At 38.5% G+C, this 27228-nt stretch overlaps 1 protein-coding gene and 1 pseudogene across 1 annotated transcript in view; both read right to left on the bottom strand.

Annotated features, from left to right (window-relative positions):
• The window catches only part of GALK2 (galactokinase 2), a 120228-nt gene that overhangs the window by 61576 nt on the left and 31424 nt on the right, over positions 1 to 27228 (bottom strand). The window lies entirely within an intron of this gene.
• Positions 18633 to 23396, bottom strand: LOC123808306 (annotated as a pseudogene).

The raw sequence follows: 27228 nt of genomic DNA, 5'->3' as shown, positions 1-27228 counted from the left end.
AGCAAACAAGAAGAACAGAGACAGAAGCATGGATATGGAGAGCATTTTAATGGTTGCCAGATGGAGGGGGTGTGTGGGGAATACGTGAAGAGGCAAGGGGATTGAGAAGTATAAACAGGTAGCTACAGAACAGCCATGGGGATATAAAATACAGTATAGGAAATGGAGTAGCCAAAGAACTTATACAGACGAGCCATGGACATAAATAATGGTGTGAGGGTTGTCTGAGGGAATGGAGAATGGTGGGTAAAGGGGGTAAAACCAAAACAACTGTAATAGCATAATCAATAAAATATAATATAAAAAATAAAAATAAATTGTAGATGTGAGGCAAAATAAAGAAAGAGAAAGAAAGGAAAGGAAAGGAAGGAAAGGAAGGACAGACAGCAAACACATAGCAAGGTAACTAATGTTGGGATGGCAGGGAAGGGAGAGAATGCAAAAAAAAATTTGTGGTAAGACAGCAGAAGGCAGAAGCCTGGCCAGATTAATGGAATCAGACATGAATAGGACCTAAGTCACTGCTACTAAATACCTAAGTGGCCTCCAACTCCTGTGGTAAAGGCTGGTGTGGCTCCCTTGACTGGCAGACGATTTATTTTGGCTCTGACCTTTGAAATCATTAAATAATGATGATAAATAATGAGGATGGGCAGCAGGCCTACAATCCCTGTGGTTTGGCAAGAGCGTCTTAGAACGTCAAGTCCCTTGCCATGGTCAGAGGATGACTCCCAACCCCAAGGGAGGGTTCTTCATACAGAGTTTTGAGCAGCACAGTCCTGTCCCATTTTCCATGTCCTAACTACGGGAAATCTGACTGTTAACAAATCTGGACTCTCACGGATAAGGAAAAGAAGAGAGGGGCATTAGATAATTAACTACTACTTTCCCCCAGCATAGGCATAATTGTTAAAATTAGCGCCTGCTAATTTTCCCAATATGACTCCAATTGTACAGAAATGAACCCAGAACAAAGAGAAAATAATAACTCTCATGAAACATAATCTAAAATCATGATCAGAAATCATGATCTAAATCAACCAAATCCATAATTTGCTATACACATTTGCATGAGGAGAAAAGATTCTTTCTATGTTTATAATATTCAATTCACATGAAGTGAGAAGAATCTTTAGGGTCAGGAAATAGTAGAAAGTATTAAAAGAGTTGTTACAGGAGAAACAAATTGATTTTACTGAATAGTGTTCATGTTATATCATCTCTTGAAAGTCATTGTAAGAAAGTCATATGAACGTCACTTTTGCATCTGTTTCCAGGCTACTGGAGAGGTCATTATCATCATGTTTTGTGTGCTGCAAAGAATCCACCAGAAGAACTGGAATGATTTCTCTATTCTGATCATAAGACCTATATAACTTACTATGTTTCCTTTTTTACTTTGGCTTCTAAGAATCTCAGTAAGTAAAATTAAACAAAAAAATACATTAAATAATTTACAGTTGGTTTGTTTTCATTCTTCTCTTCTTTGCTTTGGTTTTCTATTTCTAATCTACTACCTTATTGAAGAAACATTCCTGGTAGAATTTTTTTTTCAAAAGAAAGTAAATATGGACTTGATACAAGTAAAAGAAAAAATGAGACATGACAGGTGTCAGGTGGAATACTCCTCGTGTCCATTTGGTCAAATACAAAAGGAAGAGAAACTGACCAAGAACACTTGTCCTTTGGAAAAAATGTCTGATTGCCGTCTCTTTCTCTAGATTTTAATTCCTTGTTGAGTACCTACATATGGTCATTTCTGACACTCCCCCAAATTGTAAATGTTATAAATATTGTGTTCAACAAAAGATTAAGGTGAAAATAGAAACAACGTTGGAAAGGATGTTACATAAACACTCTCCTGCATGTAAAGTTAGAAATGCCACACAACAGTTTAGCAAATTATTGGCAGAAGGTTTCAAAGGAAGGGTAAATAATTTTTAATGAAACAGGAACTAACCTAGACCAGGAGATGTACCCAACAGGCAAGGTAATTTGTTACAAAACATATCCACTTTACACAGTTCCAACACATGGAACAATAGACACTAACACTGTCCAAGGGAGGTAATAAGAGAGAAGGGGGAAAAAGGCAATGATCATCTCCAAGACATACCAGTGAGGATGAGCCCTGATTGCTTTGCAAGGTGGATAATGGGCTCTCTGCCATTGGACCAAACAGCATCCTGCAACATCAGCCCCTGTACTGACCGCCTGTGCCCCAGAAGGCCATTCTGCCTACTTTCCCTCTTCACTTCCCGAGTCTTTTCTTCCAGTTATTTTGGGAAGATATACTGCTTATTTCTACAGCTGAAATTTTACCTCTTCAAAGCAGGAATACTCTGTGGTTTTATTGTCAATAATAAACTGGTAATTGTAAGTAAGGAGATTTCCTGAGTTCTGTGAGTCATTCTAGCAAATTATTGAACCTGAGGAGGGGGTTGTGGGAACCCCCAAATTTACAGCTGGTTGGTCAGAAGTACAAATGACAATCTGAGACTTGCAACTGGCATCTGAAGTAGGGGAAGCCTTGCAGGACTGAGTTCTTAACTTGTGGGTTCTGACACTAAATCCAAGTAGTGTTTGAATTGGAGGGGAGGAGAGAGAGAAGGGGGAGAGGAAAGGGAAGGACACCCAGTTCATGTCTGGAGAGTGAAAGAAAAAAAGAAAGACCACACATTTGGTGTCAGAAATGTGGAAAGTAAAAATAGTTTATACCCTTATTTCTCCAAGGTCCCAGTCACTACTTTTAAGTTCCCTGAAGCTACTTATTTATAAAACTCAATGTAATGAAGCTTTATGAGATGTATCTCTAGCCACCCCTTCCCACCTCTACCATTTTCCAGGTGCATTGCATCCTGCCCCTCCTTCTCACTCCCCCTACCCAACTATCACAAGATGATAGCAATATAGCTCTTAAACGCCAGATCCCCTATCTTCCAAAACAGCCACCCCCACCAACCCCAGCACCGTTCACATATCCAGGGGTGAGTACCTTACTAATAAAGTAACCAGATTCCCTTCTCAATTCCCTTCTCCAAGGGCATCTTCCCAATGGGCAGTCAGTTGGGGAGTACCTGGGTCTGTTCTATATGATGTTCAAAGCTGTTGGCAGCCATGTTTCTTTACCATGGAGACCAGAGAAGAAGCAGAAGCTGGTCTGAAGGTAAAGAAAGATACAGATAAGCAACAAGAAAGCAAGGCAAGTGACAGGGGAAGACCTAACACCATTCAAGTTTCTGTTCATGCCCTAAACTCAGCTATATCCACAATCTTAGACTGCAAGTGGCCACAAATCCCCACCCCCCTCCCTGTTTCCACTCCCTGGCAATGTGCCTTTGAGCCCCTCCTGTGAAAAGAGATCCATTTCTCCGCTTCTTGAGTCTGGGATGTAATTCCTTTTGGCCAATGGGATATGTGGCAAATGTGACACAAAAAGAGACTTGAAAAGCACTTGTTGGAGCTTGCCCTCTTGCTGTTCTTGGAAGCCTGAGGCCTCTGTTTGAACAAGCCTGAGCTGGCCTGCTGTCTGATGAGAGACATGTGGCCCAGTCTTCCCATCATCCCGGCTGTAAGTAGCCAACCCAGGAGCAGCACTGCCTAGCTGACCAGCAGCTGAGAGCAGATGTGTGAATGAATCTAGCCAAGACAAGCAAAAGCTAAATCTCATCCAAATGGTGGTTGTTTTGAGACACTAAATTTTGAAAGGGTTTATTACATAGCCAAGGCTGATATATCCACCTGTGTATTCCAGAACATATCCCTTGAGTGAGTGTTTTCCCTTGCAAACAAGAGTCTTAATAACTCATATTTACATTCAAAAATACCCTCACACAAGCTCAAAGAATATTCAAATATCTAAACAACTTTAAACATTTGGTTTCATTGAATTAAAAAACATGTAAAACCATTCACACAATTTCATCTTATCCTTTCCCAGGCTCCAAGATGATCTCCTCTATAGCTTATCAATTTTTAGGATATATGTGCTGCCAAAACAAGTAACCCACTCCCCTTTCATAAAAATGGATTATTTGACCTCTGCTTATTTCTTCTTCCAGAAGCTCCTGCTGCTTTTATCATACGCTCCTGTCAAAGTAAACCAATTTCATGCTCCTGTCAAAGTAAACTAATTTCAGTTTTCTGAATATCTCCTGCTCTCTATGCCTCTGTGTCTTTGCAAATGCTGTTCCACCTGCATTCATTCAACAACTATTTACTGAGTGCTGACTGTGGGCAAGGACCTGTAATAGGTTATGGGAATACAGCCAGAGAAGAGATGACATCAAAATTCTATATTCTCCTCACCTTCACAACTGTGGCTAATTGCTCTTTCACTCAGACTAAATTCAAGCAGTAATTTCTCCGGGAAATTTTCATGGCCCCCTATAACTGAATTACATACTCTAACTCTCTGCTCTATCATAGCACTCAACAGTGTAACACAGTGGTTAAAGCATATGTTTTCTCCTCTGTAAAATGGGAGTTACAGTAATTACCCACTTCACTGAGTTGCATGGATTTTAAAGGCCTACTATATAGTGAGTGCACAATAAATGGTGGCTACAACTGTTGGCCAGCCAGGAATTGATCTCCCACACCACCTCTGGATTTTTCCACCTACTATTCCCCCAGTCTGAAGTCTCTGCTCAAAATCACCTTATAAGGCAGACTTTCCCTCACCTCGCTAAAACACATGGCTACCTCCTGCCACTCCCTATTGCATACTCTGCTTTGTTTTTCTTTAAGGCTTTACCACCTTCTGTTATCTCTTAACTTTCTTTCTGTCTCCCCTCATCAAATGTAAGCTCCATGAGAGCAAGCACGTGTTTAGTCAATAACCTATTTCAACTGCCTGGAAAAATGCCTGGCACAAAGTAGATATTCTATCAAAGTTTGCCAATTGGATCGACGCACGTGCTTAATGTAGTTTCCTTGAATGGGAATATCTGTAAGAGTTACAAAGATTTTATTTTCATCACAATAATCAAAGTGGCAATGAGTCTAATCTTTGGTTGTTGAGACTATGGGTTATTTTTTATTTAACTTAATTTCTTGACATACTTTTAAATTCCCAAGTATTCTGTAATGAGATTACATTGCTTCCATAATAAGAAAAATAACTTTCATGGAGTCTTTAACCATTCCTGATGAAATCAGGAAAAACCTGGAGTTATTTAAAATACTTTTTCTCCCATTTAAGACAGTGTACTGTGCTTCCCACTTCCATTCATGGCTCTAGGAACCAGCAGCTCACAAACTAGCCCTCAAAACTAAGACTCACACTTGAAAACTATTTGTATTCTCATTGCCATTATTTCAATTAATACTTATAAATTTTATTTATGACACTTCAATTAGAAAATATTTAATTGATCTTAAAGTTCTGATCAACAGGCAAAAACTCTTACTTTACTACTTTATAACAGCTGTATAATGCCTATTTCCTTTCTCCAATAGAGAGAAAACTAAGAAGCAGGAAAATAAAACCAAGAGCATGAGATTGAACACAAGTATGAAGAATAAAATTAGATACAAAGGAGGCATTTCCACATTCATCAAGAGGGAATTTGTGCCTTTAGAACCACCTCCATTTTTGGTAGCCAATTAGGCATCATAGTTTTGTTGCCTCTTTTGCTCCTGGTGTGATAACTCCTTCTCCTGAGAATGTCAGGGGCTGGGGACATAATTCGGAAAGTTCAAGCTGGGGCCCCAGAGGAACAGCCCTTGCTAGTGCCAATACTATGACAAACCTACTAACCCACGTGCTTGGATTCATGGGAGTTACAGAGATGAAAGACAAAGTCTATTAGCAACTAGCAGGACCCAGGACCTGGCACGAACACCTGTAACTAGGGATACAGTCACATTTTTAACAGCCAGTGTTGGAACAGACTCCGAGCCACTCAAAATGGACATCAGCCAGAGGGGAGGAAACAGAGATATTGGTGGATCAGCCCTCCCTGGAACATAACAAACCTTCAATAAATGGGGATAAATAAATAAATCTCCTGGATTTTATAAGTTATAAAAGCCCCAATAATTATCTACCTTGTCACCAGCAAACTGCCATGTTGCAAATGAGATTACATTTTTTTTCTTAATTCAGTTAGGTGCCAGACTGCACAATGGGGCCCAAAGAGTGAAAAAGGGATCATCCCTGTGACTGAAGACCTTGCCATAATCTAGAGGGGAAATACCTTTGCAATACAAAATGGGAAGCACTGTAGCAAAGCTAGAGGTTATATTGTAGTCTCACAGGCCAAGGAGCTTTAATCACAGGGGGCAGGGGGCCCATTAAGGAATTTTACAACTGCAGTTTAACCCACAGTTCCAGAAAGCTGTCCCACAAAAGCCCACCGAGGACACGGCACCGAGCGGCAAACACATGTGAATGGCTCCGGGGTCCGCATCACAGCTACCCGTCTGCCTTCTGTAGATGAGGCTCCCACTGCACAAGCAAAGGACAGCGCTGTTTAGCTTTCCTTCCCGATGATGTACCAACCAGATGACTAGAGAAACTTAAGAGATCAAATGGTCACCCTGACTTCTGTCAACACCACCCACCTGGGAAGAAAAAAGGTCAATACACGAGCAAGCACTCACAGGACAGGCAGCCGCCTGCCCCTGTCACGCCGCTCTTGTGTCCACCTGTTCTCCGCAGAAGCTCTGGCTTAAATCCAACATGTACCTAGACGGTTGCCAGCATCATTTTTACAGTTAGATCTACTACTGATCAACCTTTTAAAATCTAACATAAAGCTTTTAAAAATTAAGCCTGTGTAGCGTGAACCCCTGAAAAGATTACAATAATTAGAGATACAAAGACATGTAAATATTTGTTAGTCAAACCAAATTTGTGTTGACTGGTATTTTCTCTGGAGCCTGACCATGTCATTACACTGAAATGTGATATATACAAACCCTGAGTGACTGCAAGTGAAATAATGTGACCCTATATACACAGCGACAGTTTAAAATTACATTTACTTGGGTTATTTTTATGTTAGACGTTGCAAACAGTTTATTCTAAGCTTAGAACATTTTGTTTCCTAAACAAAACAGTGAAGAACATGAAAAGACTTAAATAGCAGTGCAACAATGAAGGATTTTAATTCCTTGACAAAGCTGAGAATTGGTTATTTTTAAGTCATCAGTATTTTCACTCATTCAACAAATATGCATTGAGTGTTGTATTAATTAAAACACAAAACAGAAGATTAATTAAATTGTTACACTATCTACTTGTACTTTCAAAGGACCTTTTAAACTATATTTTAATGGAGACAACTGTATTTGAACAACAATAAAAAAAGTAAAAATAAATAAATTCCCTTTCAAGAAAAGGGGAATTTCTATCACATACCTAAACCAAAGCATTCTTTTAGATAGGCATCAGATCATCTTTTCTCTATGTATTAGAATATTTTTTAACTTTTCACAACATATACAAATATTTAATCATTGTGTTGTACATTTTAAGCTAATATGTTATATACCAAGTACATCTCAATTTAAAAAGTCCAAAATTTTTAAATTTAATGGAATAAACAAAAATTACTTGATATGATTTACTGAGAAGGACATCAACTATGTAGTATTTCTGGGGGCAAAAAAGTTCATCTTGATCTGTTAACAAGGCAACCATCCTGTTAATACAAACTGAGGAAATTTGACCCCCCAAAATTGGCCTAGACTCTTCAAAATGTTACTATTGGGAAAGACAAAAAAACTGGGGAACTATTCTAGAATAAAGGAAACTAAAGAAACATGAAAATTAAAGGCAATGACTGGATCAGAAAAAGGAAAAAGAAAAAACAGGGAAAAAGTTGTAAAGGACATTGTTATGGGGGAAATCGGGAAATTTTAACATGGACCTCATATTAGGTAATAGTATTATGTAAATAACATCTACAATTAGCTCTCAAATGGCTCAGGAAAAACAGAAAAAAAGATAAGAGCATTTTGTGGCGAATGTTTACAAGGATCTAGGTTAGAGATATGTGCATGTTCGTTCACTATTCTTGTACTTTTTCTATACATTTGAAATTTCCTCATATTAAGAAGTTGAGAAAAAATTTTAAGTGCTACATTAACAATCCATCTAATTATGTGTGTGATATTTAACATTGTTTCCAACAAGTAATAATGTATCAGACTTTTTACAATGTTAGCCCAACAAAAATTGAGGCACATAAATGAAAACTTCTAAATATAAAGGCATCTTGCATTATTAAAACATGTTTCTTTGAATTATTCCTAAAGAAAACATGCATTTTTTGATAACTTATTTGTTTTACCACCAAATTTTCTTAAGTATAACAACCTTATTTGAGGAATTAAAATGTTTGTAATTAAAATGTCTGTAATTAAAATATTTTGGCATGAAAACAAACATGAATACAACTTAAATTATAAAAATAAAAAAGAACACTTTCTTTACAATGTAGAGTTCTTTATAGCACATAGAATTTGCATTTTACATCTTTTTATTTTAAATCTACTGATTGCTTGTATTTTTGTATATATTTCACAAAATAATAACACAATATTATCAGAAGAAGAAACATTAATCAGATAGTCTCTGATGCTCTAGTAACCACAGGCGTTTTAACTTCCCTGTAACTTACTGAAATTATAGGAGATTATGGGCTTTGATGACCACACATAAAGTTCCATGGTGCCTGCTTCCAGTTGATTTATATAAACACAGTCAAAATTAACAACTGGTTAATAGCCCAGAATGTCTTCTTATGTGGGATGTTACCCAAGGTCTTTGAAACAATTATATTTTATTTCATGTTTAAGATAATTAAAGCAACATATTGGTCAAAGAGTAACCTGGGTGGCACTCATTAAAACCTATCATTTGAAAGTGATACACAAAAAAGCCAACCTACTCCATGCTGTCCTTAGTATGGCCACGTCGGTGCTGACACAAAAGCAGTGCAACTGGGTGCTGACAGCACAACCTGAGTTTCCAGAAGATACATTTAAAGAACTTTCCCTACTGATTGTAAGAAACAAAATGAAATGGGATTCCCCCGCCTGCTCCTACCATGGTCCAAAGAAGTTATGATATTCCATGGGAAATAATTTAATTACAGGGTAAATTACTTTAACATGTCAAATTGCCAACATACTTGAATAGTCTACATATGGGAAAGAAAACCTTAGCACATGTTAACTTTGTCAGTCAGATACCCAGAAAGCAGATCCTTTCTTCTCTGAAAAGTTTTATTCTTTAAAAGATTTATTTTTGAAGAAATTAAAAAAGAAAAACAATAGGAATTTTGGCTCTCACATTATTCATTTTAGTTATTTATTGTGGGATCTCTTGGCATGCAACAGTGAAATGGTAACTAGAGAAATGCAATGGAGTTGTAAATAAGGGTAAAAAGCATAAATTATATGACACTAAACAACAGAATAGGATTTAATAATAAAAATTAGCTAACTTGAGGTAACTGGCACTATTTACAACACTGAACTCTAACCAGCATCGAAGGTCTGGGAATTCCTTAGGTCCGTTCCAATACCTTTGCAATCCAGTGTTTTTTTGTTTGTTTGTTTGTTTTTTAAAGATTTTATTTATTTATTTTTAGAGAGGGAAAGGAGGGAGAGGGGAGAGAGAGAGAGAGAGAGAGAGAGAGAGAGAGAGAGAGAGAGAGAGACATCAGTGTGTGGTTGCTGGGGGTTCTGGCCTGCAACCCAGGAATGTACCCTGGCTGGGAATCGAACCTGGGACACTTTGGTTCCCAGCCCGCGCTCAATCCACTGAGCTATGCCAGCCAGGGCGCAATCCAGTGTTTTACAGCAAGGGAGGGTCTTTAAAACGCTAAGCAATAATTTGACTGGAAAACTCAATACATACAGTTTTTCCTCTTTAATTTTTTTCCCTGAATGTTAAGGCTACAGTTTAGTAATGGCCATCTGTGATTCCCTAGACAGAGGCAAATGTACTCCTGGTGCCCCATGTTCTGCTCCAGCTGGAACTCCCACAAAAAGTAGGAAAGGAGACAAGATAAAGCAAAGTCTGAAATCCACTACAAGATCCCAATCCAGAAATACAGAAGCCTGCCCTTGAGGGGTGCCTGCTGACTCTACTTTCACCTAACCTTGGACACCCGACAGAAGCAGCAGAGAAGCCCACCTGCCGAAGCCCTGGGGCGCCCCTCTCCACCATGGCTCTCTGCACCTATGAATAGCTCCTTAGTGGCAGAAATCTCAGTTGGTGCCTCCAGAGAGTATGACCAACTCCCTCAGGAGGAAAATTTCACACACCCGCAAAGTCAACTTTACACAGAGAGGTTGCAAATAGCTACTAGTTAAATGTATAGTATACTTCAACTTCAATGTTATTCCCTATATCATCATGTTATTACTACCCACAGTAATACTCAGTTTTTTCAACAAACAGTAACCATTTTAATTGGTCATTTTTTCTCTTCTTCACTTCTCTCACTTTAACTCTTTTCGCTAACCACTTAACCTAAAGTAGCCTTTCTCCAGGTCATTATCCACCATTGCTTTACTCCATTCTCCTTATAGGATTTACCCTATGTGAAAGTATCTTGCCATTTACTTGCTTCTTGTATCTGTGTCTCTCTTTTAGACTATAAGCTCTTCATCTTCCTTATTGCTCTAGCCCCAGTTCTAGAGCAGTGCCTGGTTCAATAAACATTATTGACTAAAGGAATGAAAAGTAAGTTTTCTTCTACTGTTCTAATCCATTTGGTATGCCTGAGTCTCAGAGTTAGAAAGAAAGTAAAAAGACTTTCAGTGAAACTAGCCTAGTCATTTTCCAGTGATACAGAATGCCTCACCTACAGACAAAATCTGCCTTTCATTAACTGGAATGAAATTATGAAGTGTTATTACTATTATTATCATCGTTATCATTATAATGTGGTGGTGATGACAATAATGATTGTTACCACTTATTATGACTTAGGCCCTGTACTTTATATACATTTCATATTCACAACAATTTTACCAGCCATCAGGTTCAAGGACATCAGTAATGTGCCAAGGTCACACACTAGCTCCCCAGGGTATAAGCTAGAAGCCCAAGCCCTGGCTGACTCCACAGGCCATACTCTTCCCACCATACTGTGAGATGGGATATTGAGTTGAAATCATCTTCTTTTAATTCCATCCTCCAGTCTTTATAATCAAGCCAAGCTACTTCCCTGTCTTCTGATCCTTTATCCATGCTGCGGCTATTAAAATTTAAAAATTGTATCCAGCCCTTGCTGGTGTGGCTCAGTAGGCTGGAGCATTGTCCCATAGCCCAAAAGGTCATGTGTTCATTTCCCGGTCAGGGCATATACCTAGGTTGCTGATTCAGTCCCCAGTCGGGGCGTATGTGAGAGTGAATCAATTGATATATCTCTCTCACATCGACATTTCTCTCCCTCTTTTCCCCCTCTCTGGAAGAAGGAAAGAAGGAAGAAAGGGAGGAAGGGAAGAAAGAAGGAAGGTAGGGAGGGAGGAAGGGAAGAAAGAAGGAAGGAAGCAGGGAGAGAGAGGAGGGAGGGAGGAGAGAGAGAGAGGGAGAGAAAAGGAAGGACAGAAAGGGGGAAAAAAAGAAATATCCGGACTTCCGGCAAGATGGAGGAATAGGTGGACGCACCGTACCTCCTCACACAACCAAGAATAGAACAACAATAACTTACAGTCATAATATCACTCAGAACTGGCAGAGGATTTATCTGAATGGAAGTCGGGCAGCCAAGAAGTTGAAATAGACCCATACATCCAGACTGGTAGGGGACATGAGCCAGGCGGGCGCAGGGCTGGCGCGGGTCGGCGGCTCACGGAGGTCAGGGGAAATTTGGTGCAAAATCGGCTCGACAGCCATCCAGGGCACAAGAATGCAGCGGTGATCCCTGAGTGCGCAAGCTGTGGCTGGTGGACCAGGTGAGGCAGCAATTGTGGACCAGGGCGGAGTACACGGCCCAGGATCCCGAAGAGGTGTCTGAGCCCAGGAGAACGGAACTACCGCCATTGTTCGCCCCTGCCCCTGCCCCCACATGTAACGTCACAATCTAGCGACTGGGGTGCCCAGCTCCGGTGAACACCTAAGGCTCCGCCCCCCACCATAACAAGAGTGACCAGACCGAAAAAAAAAAAAAAAAGAGACAGGGAAAGACATAAGACATGTTTCCAGCAGAACAGATCAGATCCCCAGGACCCATCCTTTTGAGCGACCAAGAAATAGCCAATCTATCAGATGCACAGTTCAAAACACTGGTGATAAGAAAGCTCACGTAATTGGTTGACTTTGGGCGCAATTTAGAAGAAAGGATGCAGGTTACCATAGAAGAGATGCAGGAAGATACACGGAGGAGACCCAATAGTGAAAGGAAGGAATCTGAGTCTCAAAACAATACAGTGGACCAGAAGGAAGATAGAATCAACCAAGCAGGAAAGCATGATGAAATAAGAATTCAAAAAAATCGAGGAAAAGCTTAAGAGCATCCAGGACACCTTTAAACGTTCCAACATTCGAATTATAGGGGGTACCAGAAGGGGAGGAGCAACAAGTGGAAAAGTTATTTGAAAAAATAATAAAGGAGAACTTCCCCAATCTGGCAAAGGGAACAGTCTTCCAAGAAATCCAAGAAGCTCAGAGAGCCCCAAAGAAGTTCGACCCAAGAAGAAACACACCAAGGCACATCATAATTACATTAGCCAAGGTAAAAACGAAGGAGAGAATCCTAGAAGCAGCAAGAGATAAGGGGACAGTAACCTACAAAGTAGTTCCCATCAGACTGTCAGCTGATTTCTCCAAAGAGACCTTACAGGCAAGAAGGGGCTGGAAAGAAATATTCCAAGTCATGAAAGACAAGGACCTACATCCCAGATTGCTCTATCCAGCAAAGCTCTCATTTAGAATGGAAGGGAAGATAAAGTGCTTTTCAGATAAGGTCAAGTTAAAGGAGTTCATCATCACCAAGCCCTTATTTTATGAAATGCTAAAGGGACTTATCTAAGAAAAGAAGATAAAGAAAAAGACATGTATAGTAAAAGGACAGCAAACTCACAATTATTAACAACCACACCTAAAGCAAAACCAAAAGAAACTAAGTAAACAACTTGAACAGGAACAGAACCACAGAAATGGAGGGCACATGGAGAGCTAGCAGCAGGGGGGTGGGAGGAGGAGAGAGGGGGAAAAGGTATAGAGAATAAGTAGCATAGAATGTAGGTTGAAAATAGATAGGGGGAGGGCAAGAATAGTACGGGAAATGTAGAAGCTAAAGAACTCACAAGTATGGCACATGGACATGAACTAAAGGGGGGGAACGTGGGTGGGAGAGGGTGTACAGGGTGGAGGGAAGAGAAGGGGGAAATGGGACAACTGTAATAGCATAATCAATAAAATATTTTTTAAAAAAAGAAATATCCATTCATCCAAATTCTAAATAATCTCTAATCATACTTCTAAAGCATCTGATATATTCAGTAACCAAGGAAAATTTAATTTGTAAAATACTCTTTTCCTTGGTCATTCATTTTGGGGATACCTGGATGAAATATTATTAAATTATTTTTACATGCCTATATTATTTATTGCCTACTGGCTTCACTGAAAAGTTCCATAAATATCTTATTTTTTAGTCTCACTTCTAGCATTTTCACCTAGGATTTCACTCCAGCCTTTTGCTTTTTATAATCATCAAAGACCCTGGAATACTGAGTTGGGAAAAAGTCACAATATTCTTATTAAAATGTATTATAACTCTGAAATATTAATACTTATAAATTGCTCAATGTGCATTTAAGAGCAAGAGATACTAGAAATTAAAATAGGAAAGAATACTCAAAAGAGAAAATAAAAATTATGTCCATAGAAACTAATCCTAAAAATTAAATTTGACAAATAGGAAAATTGATGACAACAAAAAAATGAGATTTTATTAGATTTTTCAAAGATAGTAAACACAATCACTTCAAGGGTTTGGGTATTTGCAAATTAGGTCAATACACTTAAGTTTTAATGACAGGAAATAGGCAGTGTAGCTTTGAAAGTCTTCACAATGATTTATGGTGCTTCTGAATCTTTCCTTGAAGCCACAGGAAGCTGGATTTCACTTTCAGTTCTCACCCTCACTTTTTTTTTGTGCTTCTATTTTTCTTTTTCCTTTTTCATTTATTCATTTTTTAAAATTAAAACTAGGAGCCTTCTGGCCAGCAATAAAAGTATGTGTGCTCACTCAAGAGCTTGGTTACCCCAGTATCTCCATCTAGTGGGCATTGAAATCATAAACCTTATTTTATCCAATAAACTCCTGATTTCCAAGCTTATTAAGCAAAGTAATTGCAAGAAAGGCAGGAAAAAGAAGGGCAGCAGGTATTTCCCTTGAGGATGGAACTGTCAATCAGCAATACCAGGAGGAGCCGTGTTACACTATCACGTTATAACAAGTACCCAAGCCCCCAGTGCTCCGATGTTGCTAAGGTCAGGTAGGATACAGCTTTCTGGTGTTTTCTTTTTCCCATTAGTGATTCTGTCATCACTAAGATCTAGAATTTTGAAAATTCCATTAGAAGATTTAGATGTCATATAAGCACGACTTTAATTATTAGGCAACTCTTCATAAAATGATAGTCTTAAGAATAGCTTTACATCTTAGATCAGAGAATGTTAGTGCAAGAGAGGGCCTCAAAGATTTAGTAGTCTAAATTCACTGTTTTCCTAGTGAGTAAACAGACCTAGCAACAGAGCCTTCCCTCCAGTTATAAGCCAGAGAACGGTAGAACCAGAATGCAGACCTGGGACTGGTTCTCTGTCCCGTGCTCCTCAGAGTAAAAATAAATTCTATCTCCTAGGAAAAGATACTGCTCACTTTGAAACAAAGTATTCATTTTATGTTTTTCTTTAATTCATCTGAATGTAATATTAATAATAGACAAAAATGGTTGTTTTACAGAAGATGATCATGGTGATGAGCATTCACTAATTTAATCAAAACTAATTAATCACCTCCTTTATACCACGCATTGTAAAGGTGCTCACAAGAAAGTTATACAATGATTTCTTTCTTCAGGAGAAAAGTTTTTAAAGTTATTTACTATTTGTCAGACTGGCTGCATTTCTTTTATTCTTAATAGATTTATACATCCTTCAAGATTAAAAAGGCATCTCCACTGTCAATTATCACTGCCTCCCCCAAGCCCTTGAAGGGCTGGATGTACCTGAGCCTGTCCACCCACGACGGTGCCCTCCAGTTTTGTTGTGTTGTTGGTGTTGTTGAAGACCCAAGGGGAAGCAGAGGCAACATTAACATGGTATAAAAGTGAAACTATATCTCTTTGACATAAGAGGCAAGTAAATACTCCTGTAGCTGGGCTCCAAGAAGGCTCTGAAAGGCAAGACTCTGGTCTAAGAAACTGGCAGTCAGACCTTACTTTACAGAAGTAAGTGGTGTGGTAGATGGGTCATCATAAATTTTTTAAAATGTTCTCCTAGTGCTAAATAGATGCTAAGTTACATCATTATTATCTAAAATCACATACCTTACTGCACAAATACTATTAGTAAAATGTTCCTGCTTATAATATAAATCAGTCATAACTTTAGTTCCTCTGAGTGAAGATATAAAATCAAACATGTGATGTACTACAGAGCCCTGGGTCTACTTCATGAAGCAAGTGACTTATTCCTGAGAAATCCTTTAAAAAAAATTCCTGCATCTGTCAGGAATTTTATGTCCAAGTACTTTACTTCAAAATTAACTGAAAGGGTATAGAATATTTTTAACTCAAGGAAGATAAAATTTAAAGTACATACAATTATCCCATCCTATGTGTTTGCTTAAATATGACTAAAGTGGCTTTTGCTTCAGAAGTATTAGTTTAAAGGAAATCAAACAGAAAATTGATTTAAAGGGGCAAAATATTTGTAACATATTATATATTAATGCTTAATATCTCAAGTTCTTATAGAGCAATTAAATGATTAATGAATAATCCAGGAGAAAGTGACCTGAATAGATAGATATACGACAAAGTCTGAAAAAAGCAAGTGACTGATAAAAGATATGAAAAGATGTTTAAACTATCTAATAATCAAAGATATGCCCCTGACAGCATCTAACAGGCTGGAAAAGATTTAAAAGATTGAAGGAATGTTATTAAGGCCATGAGTTAATGGATTCTGAGGCAATGTTGTCCCACATTTGTTGGTAAAATCTTCCTACATGACATCTTCTTAGATGACAATTTGACAATTAATTTGCAAAGTTAAAGTGACCAGGAAGAAGGCAAGGATGTCCTCCCTTACTACTGCTTTTTTATCATGCTGGAAATCCTTGTTAGTACAATAAGATGAATACTGGAAATCCTCATTACTACAATAAGACAAGAAAAAGAAACAAAAGATATACAGATTGGGAAGGAAGAAATAAAACTGTCTTTGTTTTATTGAATCAAAGAATCAACAAAAAAGAATCCTGGAACTAACAAGCAATTATGATAAGGTTGTAGGATAAAAGATTAATATACAAAAGTCCATCACAATCACTTTTCTATATGCAAGCAATGAAGAAGTACAATTTGAAATTTAAAATACAATACCACAATGGTGTGGGAATTGACTGTGGGAGCAGGGGGTGGGCTGGGTGGCGAAAGGCAAAGGGGGGAAATTAAAACAACTGTAATAGAATAACCATAAAAAAATACAATGTCATTTACATTAGCACCCCCCAAAATGAAATCCTTAAGTATAAATCTAATAAAATATGTGTAAGATTTATACAAGAAAATTACAAAACTCTAATAAACAAAATCAAAGAACTAAATAAATGGAAATATGGTCCATGTTCATCAATAGGAAGACTCAATATTGCCAAGATGTTACCTCTCCCCAACTTGATCTACAGGTTCAATGCAATCCCAGATGAAATCCCAGCAAGTTATTTGTGATTGTTGACAGATTTTAAAGTTTATATGGAGAGACAAAAGACCTAGAATAGCCAACACAATATTAAAGAAGAAGAAGTTTGAGGACTCACACTACCCAAATTTAAGACTTATTATAAAGCTACAGTAATCAAAGACATGTGGTATTGGCACAAGAACAATTTGATAAATGGAAGAGAATAGCAAGCCTAGAAACAGACCCACTTAAATAGTCAACTGATCTTTGACAAATGAACAAAAGCAATACAATGGAGCAAAGATGATTTTTTAAATAAGTGGTGCTGAAACAAGTGGACATTCATACACCAAAAAAAAAAAAAAAAGGTCTAAACACAGGCCTTACATCTTTACAAAAATTAATGCAAATGGACCACAGGCCTAAATGTAAAACATAAAACTATAAAAGTCCCAGAAGATGACACAAGAGAAAACCTAGGTGGCCTAACAGCAGTGTCCAACCTTTTGGCATCTTTGGGTCACATTGGACGAAGAGTTGTCTTAGGCCACACATTAAATACACAAACACTAATGAAAACTGATGAGCAAGAAAAAGGTTTTCGGTAAATTTACAATTTTGTAATGGGCCGCATTCATAGCCATCCTGGGCTGCACGCAGCCTTCAGGCTGTGGGTTGGACATCCCTAGATCTAGCAATGACTTTTAAGATACAACACCAAAACTTGACTTCATTAAAATGAAACATTTCTGCCCTGGCTGGTGTGGCTCAGTGGACTGAGTGCCAGCCTGTGAACCAAAAGGTCACAGGTTCAATTCCCAGTCAGAGCACATGTCTGGATTTTGGGCCAGGTTCCCCATATGGGGGAATGTGAACAGCACCAATTGATGTATCTCTAGCACATTGATCTCTCCCTCTCTCTCTCTCTGTCTCTCTCTGTCTCTTTCTTTCTCTCTCCCTCACTTGTTTCTCCTCTAAGAAGTAAATAAATAAAATCTTTTTTAAAAAAAGGAAACAAAACTTTAAAAAAAATTTCTACTCTGCAAAAGACAATGTCAAGAGAATAAAGAGAAGCCACAGGTTGAGAGAAATATTTGCCAAAGACATATCTGATAAAGGACAGTTGTCCAAAATATGCAAAGAACACATAAAACTCAACAATAGGAAAACAAAGATACTGATTTAAAAATTGGACCAAGATCTTGACAGACACATCTCAAAAAAGATAATACAGATGGTAAATAAGCATATGAAAAGATGCATGTTATTGGGGAAACGCAAATTAAAACAACAAGATATCAGCTAGTAAAAATACCAGCTATTAAAAATGAGACACAGCTATTTAAAAGGCCATAATCCAGAACTCTGAATGATAGTGAAAATGCAGAGCAACAAGAATTCTCATTCATTCCTCGTGGGAATGCAAAATGGTACAGCCACTTTGGAAGAGAGTTTGGTAGTTCTTTCAAAATTAAACATACTCTCATCACATGTTCCAGCCATCGCACTCCTTGGAATTTACCCAAAGGAGTTGAAAATTATGTCACATAGCAACCTGCACATGGATTTTTTTTTAGATCAACATCTTACACTCACATTTATACAAGTACAAAAGGCAAAGAACCTCAAAGAATCAAAGCAACTGCTTATCAACTACATTCAATAGAGTTAATACTATTGTCTCCATTCTTCATTTTCTAAATCCAGAGGGAAATTGTAAATGCCATCCCACTCCTGGACTCCACCTTTAGAAGTTGGAGACTATGCGTGGTTCTACACACATTTGGGTTTCTACAGAGCTGAACCAAGATTTCATCATGTTCCAGGCCAAATCAGCAAGAAGAAAGTCATCCATTGCTGTTTGAGTTTCATTGCTGGCAAAGAACAAGCTCCCTAGGGTTTCAAAGCCAGAATGCAAGATGTGTCTCTCTGTACTATTCAACTGAACCTTGCTTTCTAGAGCAGATGTTTTTAGCAGCAGAGATTTTTTCATTTAAGGGCTCAGTATCAGATGAATCAGTACTCACAAAAAAGCTAGAGTGTTTCAGAACATTTACCAGAGGCAGATGAGGGCTGCTGTCTAAAAAGAAGTTTAAGTCTGTGTCTGCATGTAAAACATTTCAAGGCCTAAGAAATTAGAATTTCCCCTACAACTTTAAGGCTGGGCAGAGATGTGTACATGTAAGAAGTCAGTTTGGGTCTCCAGTGTGTCCAGTGATTCTAAAACTGGCTCCGTGGTCACGACGCAAAGCTCACTCTCTTCAGTGTGAGTCTAGATGTTTGAGGCCAAAAAGAGCTCTTTGATATCAAAATCAATTGCAAGATCCTGGGTTGGGATGGATGTCTGGTCCAGTATTCATGTCAGACAGAAGACTACAATCATCCAGTGTCTGACCAGGCAGATTATTTGACAAGGTATTTTTAAATCATTTAATAAATCTATAGTTTGGGTCTGATTATCTGCCATGTTCTGGGAAGCAGTATACCGTTCTGTGCACTGAAGTTTAGAGTTGGTGCAGATTTCTCAGTATCTTGATTTATAGTGTTACGGTGCTTCAGAGGTAACAAACCCTGAGTTACAGTCTCTCCTACTAAGCCGCTGCTTATAACATTGTCTGTAGAAACACCGTATGATAATAGACACTCTCAAAAATGTCTCCACACATTACAGCTTGGTCTATCTATCCTGGGTCATCTGTTGGACTTTGCATTCCACTGGTTTGAGTTTCTCTGGAGATCCGACCTGACTGTAAATAAGCATCTAAAAGTGCATCAGTCTGAACAGCTCTAGATGAAGTTACCTTTGAACTAAGCAAAAATATTTGAATAAGAACACTAATGAGAAGGGCAACTTGAGAACCAAATGTCAAATCAGTTTGAGAACAAGACGATACAGAGGAATCAGGGCTCACCACTGTGCAGAAAGTACAGTGCCGCATGGCATAAGACAGATCTGTCTGTACATTGATTGAAGAAATGCTGCTCTTTTGAAATGTGTTCCCTAAGTCTTATAAAGGATTAAACAGACTTTTACCCAAGTTCACTTGAACACCTGTACTAATTGGTTGAACAGCAACAGGATTTACAATTTTTGAAAGACAGGGCCTCTCCTTAAGAGAGCAGACCTCTGAATCAAGGCCAATGATCAGGGTTCCTATTGATAAGGGCAGTGGCACACAGCACCCAGGGAAGAGCCCTGATGATTGACACTTGACACCACAGACTGGGCAGAGGAGTCAGCTGTGGGCACAAGGGAAGAGGAGAAAACCACACAACAAGTAGTGTAACCGAAGCCTTTCTGGGCTTCGATAAAGCAACTTCTGAGGATACCTTTGAGCTGCCGAAAGAGTCTGCTTTCTGGCATTACAGCCACAACAGTCTTCAAAAGAAGCAACTAGCTTCACTTCTGAAGTTTCTAATTCTTGAGTGTCTGGTTTTGAGGCTGGTTGGTTGCTCAGTGATTCAATGGTCTTACCGGACAACTTCGGTTGTGCAGGCAGTTTTCCATTCTCCTCTTCCTCCCAGGTGGACCCCTGTGTTCTGCAGGGAGCTCATGGCCACTTCAGTAGGTGTGAGCCAGTAATGCAGTCCTACTGGCACAGGGACAGCTGCACGTGCACTGGAAAGTCTTGCCACAATCCTCTGCATGTCTTTTTTAAGTTCCATTCAGTGCCATGTGAATTGCTGCACTACATTTATGCTCCTTTTCTGGTGTGCATTTTCAGAAAGTGCTATTTTACATGAGAAAATGGCCTGCCAGGGCCTTTTTGTGGATTTATTGATGACAGCCATTCTAACAAGTGTGTAGTGATATCTCATTGTGGTTTTAATTTGCATTTCTCTGATAATTAGTGACATGGTACATCTTTCCATATGTCTATTGGCCTTTCTTTTCTTTTATTAAAGCATAAGACACCCAGTAAAAGTGTATTAAGCATAAAATAAAGATCAATAATTTGTCACAAAGAGAGCACCCATGTAACCACCATCAAGGTCAAGAAATAAGTACTGCCAGCTCTCTAGAAAGTCCCTTCATGTCCCCACCTAGTCATCTCCTTTCTCTAATCCCAAAGCAGGCTAGTACACTGAATTCTACTTCTAATTTGCTGAGAGTTTATCATGAAAAAATGTTAAATTTTATCAAATGCTTTCCTTTACCTACCAAGATATCACCTGCTTTATTCTGTTAATTGTATTGATTTCAATTGACACACCAACCTTTAATCCTATTATATTACTGGATTAAATAGCTATAAATATTGTTTAGAATTTTTTCCACCTAGGTTCATAAAAAAGATTGACCTGCAGTTTTCTTTTCTTATACTGTCCTTGGGTCAGATTTGGTATCAAGGTATCACTTTTGGTTAGGTAACAAGGTTATACTGGCCTGATAAAAGAAGTTGAGAAATGTTCTCAGTTTTCGTATACTTTGGAAAAATTTGTATATGCTACTTTGTATGACATTTCTATTTTTGTGATCACCCAATTTCCCCAACTAAATTGTAAATTCATGAAACCTAAGGACTATACATGGGGTTTTCTATATGCTAAACATCTGAACCTTTGTTTTGGATATAGCAGGAATTAAAAAAATAATAATTGTTATCTTGACAATGAGTATAGACTAGGTCAACCTATAGAAAAACATTCACTTCATATTACATATCACTTATGTAAACATTCACTTCATATTACATATCACTTATATATGTAATATATACATTTCATGTATATTAAGCATATACATGAAAAATCATAATTCACTTCCATCTGTTTTAGGACATCAGAAAGGTCACAGAATGTTAGGGCTGGACACACCTCCAGCGTGCCCCCTATGTCCATAATGCTGATCACATTCCATCCTAGGGAACAGCATGGCTGAATGGGAAAAGCACCTATTTTGAATCAAGTCTCCTGAGCTGGACCTCAGACAACTCCATTCACAAGTCATTGGTCTAATTTAGCCACATTATATTAATTCTCTGAGCCTCAATATTTTCCCTTGCAAAACTGAAATAAAAACTTGCTTTATAAAACTACCACAAGATTAGAGATGATGTATATATAACATCTAGGCACTATAGTAATTTTTTTAAAAAGCGGCATCTTTTACTCTTACCTAAATTCTAACACAACTTCAAAGTCACACTTGTTCATTGTAAGCTCCAAACCATTGTGCACCCAGGACTGCAGCACGGGCCTCAGTCCCCACTAGGTGGCCTCTTCCTTGTGAGTCACTCTCTTCTCTGTGCAGGGCAGCTGTTCTCACGTAAAAAATTTCATACCACTACAAAAACTTCCCTGACCACTAATTTATTTTCCCACCTTACCTATTTTCTTGTTAAATTGTTCCCCTAAATGTTTCCAAAATCTCCCATCAGGAAGGTCAGGGAATTAAAAATATTCAACAAATGTAACTGACATGCCCCTGTGAATTTAAAGAAGCAGCTAGCTATATTCTTACTCTTACTTTAAAAACAGAAATTGAGATGTGCAAGTTACAGAGTACATTTGACAAGTACAGAGTACATTGTCATAGATAGGGACACAGTCTAGAGCCTTTCATTGTCCTGATTATTCTATCAAATATTAGGTAACTTTTCCTCAAGATGGTTACCATCACCTCTATGCAACATAAATACATGAAAATAGATGATAAACCACTCTGAATTTGGTAAGGGGATTATTTATCCTTGTATTTTCATCTTTTGGTTATTTTCACTGCACACAACAACTGTAGCAGGAAGAGCTATGAACATATGCGGTGTACTTAATATCGCCTGCATTGTCACATTATGTTGGGTGATATTTAACTTACTGCTGTGCAAACCAAAGTTTGGAGGCCTGGAAACATGGCAACCTAATAATGATAAGGATCTAAGGATCAGAAGAAAAGTTCAAAACACAATCACTCATGAATTTGCAGCAATAGTGGTTTCATTTGAAACCACTTGGAAAGAGTGACCTGTATTCCTCCAATCCGCTGCTCCTTAATTAGTCTTGTTTGCCTTCATTTATTCTAAAGGCAAACATGTATTTAGCCTAGTAAGGGGAATGGAAAAAAAAAACAGAGGTGACCTAAACAATCTCTGCAAAGTAAGGCTTCTAATCTGCAATCCAATAGCTTAGTCACATCATCCAGTGAACCCAAATTACTCAAAATCATTAAATAAATGATTCAGTCTCCAATCCTGCATCCAAAAAAGAAAAAAAAATTGTAACCAGAGATACAAACACCATCCCACATAACTAAAAGAAACTTCATTCTTTTTATGGGTAAAACTATGTGAATGACTTTATATTGAGGTAATAACAATATTAACTTAAATTTGCAAACATTTTAAACAAGGCCACCCAGTGGTAACCCTAAGCGCTCCTGGTTTTTGTACCAGGGAGCACATGGCTTCAGTCCATGTTCAACACTTAATTAAGAGAGTCTTTTCAAAGACTGTGTTCTGGATTTACCATCTTCCGAGAGGCCATGCTGCTGCAGTTCATTAGCAGTCAACATCTGGCTGGAATGTTTTAAACTACCATTTTCCCTAACCGTTATATGGATAAGGCTTTTGTTATTCTAAGCAAACTGAAACAGTGTCCTTGTATGGACTTCTAAACGTAATAATTAGTGACAGTGCAAATTGTTTTCTGATTTTTCTTATACCATGTAGCAAACTGCTATTAAAACATTCAAATCATAGTTTAAACCTTTGTATAATTATGAGATTATTTTCATTTTATAATATAGAACATGCCTTTACTTTTGAAGCACAAGGTCTCATTCTGAAAGCCAAGAAATATTTAACTTAAACATAGCTCTATGCAAAGAAAAATACAGCCTTAAACTTTCTCAAGGGAAAAGCCCTTATAAACTCAGGAAAATGAAAACTTGGACATATTTGGCACAAAACTTTTAACATTCCACTTACTCTGCTTCTGAACCTCAAAGGTTCCTTGCACGGTATGGATTTCAAACTGCAAAAACACTCCTCTGAAAAGGGTACCAACTCATGTCCACATAACTAATTTGCCCCTGAAATTAAGTTAACTAAATCTGTTCAGGGACTTAAGCAACTAGAAAATATCCCTGTAGTCAAATAAGGTTTTAACAGGGATTTCATGAGGCTGCATAAGAATTTCTAGGCCTCAGCTGACACATATTTATAAGTCTGGCTGAGAGAACTGTTATAAGACACTTACGGGTTCACTCTGCCTGAAATGCCCTTGGGCGTCTCCCAATGCTTAGTTTTGAGACACAGCCTTCCCTTCCTTCAAATTTTTTTAGAACTCACCACTTTCTTAAACTATTCCCTATTCAACTTCAACAAAAAGCCAAATTCTTAAAACACTATTCCCCTTTTACACATAAAATACTTCTCACCTTCTATGAGATAGATGCCCAATTAATAAGTCTCCTGTTAGTATTTCACTATGCGTATTCTAAGTTCCATAGTGGCATTGACCATTCCTTTTCTTCTCCTATTCTTTCTTTTTTCTCAGTTGTTCCCTCCCATGCCAGGATAGGGTACAGTGTGGTACTCCCAGCCGAAAGAACTCGAATCAATATAAATCACATCTTGGCATCCTCAGCTCACAGCCCTCCAAAAGCTCTCCAGTACAGTTGGAATGATCTCCAACTAAGACCCTACACAACGGGGCCTCTGATCACTAAGCCACCTCCCACCACTCGCCCTCCCCCCACTCACCACACCCGACCCACACAGGCCTCTGCTATTCCTGGATGGCCACAGACGCACTCCCTTAGGGCTTCTGCACTCCGGGTTCCTTCTGCCTCCCTTCTCTGCTCACTCCCCCAGGTCCCTTCAAATGTCTCCTCCTTAGAGATGATTTCTCCTAACTCCCTATCTAAAAGAGTGGCTTCCCCTTACTATGGCCTTTTTCTCATCACAGCCCTCGATGACATTACACCATAAATGTATTGGATAGCTGTTCGTTATCTCCCACCATCACCACAACCCCCAGCAAATATTCCAGTTCCACGAAAGCAGGGGCTTCTCCCGTTTCATTCACAGCTGTGTCTCTGGTGTCTCCTACAATGCCTGGCACATGTTAGGTGTTCAACAAATGTCAGTGAATCACTGCTTCCAAGACTTAGGAAAGGAAGTTTATACTGTGGCTGAAAAGCCCTATCTCCTCTGGGACACACTCCATCACAAATCCAGTGTAATTTCTGTTATGCCAGGCTTCCGAATAATGAACAGCATTCTTGATACCTAACTCTGAACTTCCTCATCTTCTTCAGTGTACTGCAACCTTCAGGGGAAAGTTTTATGTCCAACCCTCATACTGGGTTACTCAGTCATAAGAATTGCGTTTTTGACAAAATGCCAAAAATATCCACATATAGAATACCATACTATCCCACTGCTCCCTGCTGGTCATTTCAACCTTCATCACCCAAGGTAATAAGGGATTTCTCCCCTGACACTTCAATATGAGGGATGCAACTCAGCTGTGTATTCTTCTACTAACCCCCCAGTCTTCCAAAGGGCATCTTCTGAGCATCACTTGCTCAGGCCACCATCTCAAGAATTCAAAATCTACACCACACCCTACCCCACCCCAGCAGAGGAAAGATTTTGTGGGTAGAATCCAACCTAACACACCCCACTATCCAAGGCTTGCTTTTAGATTTGCAACCTGTCTCCCAAGCCAGCTAGCTATCTCTAATTAAAGATCCTGAAGAATAACTTGGTCCTTTTTCCTTGGCCTCCAAAGACAACTCTAAGAACAGACAGAAACTGGACACAAGTCTAGAGCAACCTGAATCCTAGCTGACAAAATACAGGTGTACCTTACAGAATGTCTCACCAACTAATATTTTCCTGGTAGAGCACTTCCTGCGTTTTGATACTCAAACACCATAGACTTTATATATATATGTATGTACAATATTTATTCGAAAGGGGTTTATGTAAGAAAAAAAATACTTAATATCCCAAAACCACAATACAACATTGTTAACAATATAGTGCACAAAATATTGAGATACCAGGATTTGACAGAGAAGACATACAGAGTATTCTTATGTGAAGTAACTGCTTGTTAACAACCACATTAATTGTTTTATGCTCAAGAAGTCTGTTTTAAGTATTTTTCATTGTATTCCTGTTATACAGAGAAAGGAATTTTTACTGTTTTTGTAACATTGTAGAAGATTATTTAGTTGAGTTGAGTAATGCATTATAATTATTCCTATTTAAAGTAATAAGCAATGGGCCCCCACTTGTGCAGAGCCTCTGATTTTTGGAATGGACTGCTGCCATTAAGTGGAAGATGCCTGCATTTCCTTGAATTCTTTCGCCCAAAACCCATCAACAAGTCCCTCCCTAGGCCTTTCTGATCTGGTCTCTGTCCAGCAGCTCATCTGTTCTCAATCTCTAACTTTGGCTCATTCAACCCCTTCTTGCCTCTTCATCTTCCAGCTCCCCCAACTGCAGTAATCTGGGTCCACTAGCCCTCTTACCTTCCATTCTATTAACCCCTTCCCTCTATCCTTTTCTGTATTTTCAGTTAACTTTTACTTTCACAGAAGGGATATATGCACATAATCTAAAAGATGAACCGAGCTAAAAGGATTATAATAACAGAAGCAGTCCCTAGCTCTCCCCAGCTCTGGCCCCTCCCCAGTGCTGTTTGCTCGGAGTCACTTCCAACACTGAGCTTTAAGTGATTAAATCTCAGTAAAATGCTATCTCTCGGTTATTCTGCTTTAAAGCTTATCTACTGCCTTCCTGTAACAGTAAATGAGGACTTTAGCTCTCTTACACTCATTTTCCATTCCTCTCAATCTTTCTCAATAAACATATGCCAAAAATTTTGGTTAGAACCATATTCGATGCATTAATTATTAGGATTATTGTGTGCTTATGAGCCAAATAATGAAAAGTAATTTATTTCATTTCTGGAATAACTTTTTTCTTTTTCCTATATTTAATAACTTCCTAATTTCCTCATTTGCTTAGTTTTATTTGTATTTCCAGCTAAGCCCTCCCATACCCTCAAACAACTCTGTAATATCACTCTCAATCCATTTTTTGACATGGTCAAATGTCATATTTATCAGGGTTTTTTCCCGATAAGGTTTATCAATTTCACTTTTTCCCTCCCTCTTGTGGTTCTAATCTGTAGTGAGAGTTTTCTAACACTGTGTGTCATGGGGGTAAGTTAGGTTGGAATTCCCCTTCACCAACATTCAAAAAATACCCAGCTTCTCTGTCCTGTGTAGGATTCCCCATTCCTAGTTCGCATGTCATCTTCTTTCTTGATTTTAATCCCTAGTTTTTTGATGGGCTAGATCCTGTAGACTTTTAGACTTTGTGTGT

This window comes from Phyllostomus hastatus, unplaced genomic scaffold (genome assembly GCF_019186645.2).
Source record: "Phyllostomus hastatus isolate PE091 unplaced genomic scaffold, TTU_PhHast_1.1 phas_scaffold_501, whole genome shotgun sequence".
In the NCBI taxonomy this organism is placed as follows: domain Eukaryota; kingdom Metazoa; phylum Chordata; class Mammalia; order Chiroptera; family Phyllostomidae; genus Phyllostomus; species Phyllostomus hastatus.
Note: the sequence above shows the minus strand (reverse complement) of the source record. Positions and strands in the feature narration are given on the sequence as shown.